The sequence below is a fragment of the Priapulus caudatus genome, unplaced genomic scaffold, assembly GCF_000485595.1.
Source record: "Priapulus caudatus unplaced genomic scaffold, Priapulus_caudatus-5.0.1 Scaffold1325, whole genome shotgun sequence".
NCBI lineage: Eukaryota > Metazoa > Priapulida > Priapulimorpha > Priapulimorphida > Priapulidae > Priapulus > Priapulus caudatus.
Genome location: NW_014578386.1, coordinates 69395 through 70215, shown reverse-complemented (window position 1 = coordinate 70215; position 821 = coordinate 69395).

The following is an 821-nucleotide window of genomic DNA, read 5'->3' as shown; positions in this document are numbered from 1 at the left end:
GCTGCTGCTACTGCAACTGCTGCTACTGCTACTATTACTATTACTACTACTACTACTACTACTNTTCTCGCTGTCTCGCTCTCATTTTCTCACCCTTTCCTCCTTTTCATCCCTTTCTCTTGTGTTTGATTTATCTCCGTGTGTCTGATTCTATCTCTCTCAGACTCTCTATTTATCTATCTCTCCCTCTCGCTCTCCCTCTCCCCCTTTCTTTCTTCCTAGCTCTCACGCTCCCATTCATACTGCCTACGGCTTATTTCTCTATGGTACCCGCCATTTGAGATATCGCGTTGCAGTTAGTTAGACCCATATCGGAGATGAAAGCAGACTGCCGCGCTCAGCCTCCTCTCCTGCGGATGCGGACGTGATGATGGGCTGACCTAGCTGCGCAGCTTCGTCATCTAAATCTTAATGATGAAAACGAGATTTTGCCTTTCTCTGGAGATGCCTGTCGGGAGGTCGGAGGATGCTGATGCGGTGGTACTGATGCTGCCGATTACGATGACAGTAATGACGCCGAAGTGACGACGGCGACGCCAGATGCGACGATGACGATGATGTTAATTATGATAAATTAGAGTGTAATGAGGCAGGAAAAGAATAACGTAAGAAGAAATGGAGGAGGAGGAGGAGCAGGAAAAAGAGGAGGAGGAGCAGAAGCAGGAGGAGGAGTAGGAGGAGGAGAGAGAGAACGAATGCGAGGAAAACGTCCACAGCGACAACGACGAAGAAGGAGAAGGAGACAAATAAGAAGAAGAATAAAGAAGAAGAAGAAGAAGAAGAAGAAGAAGAAGAAGAACATGATGATGATAATGATGATG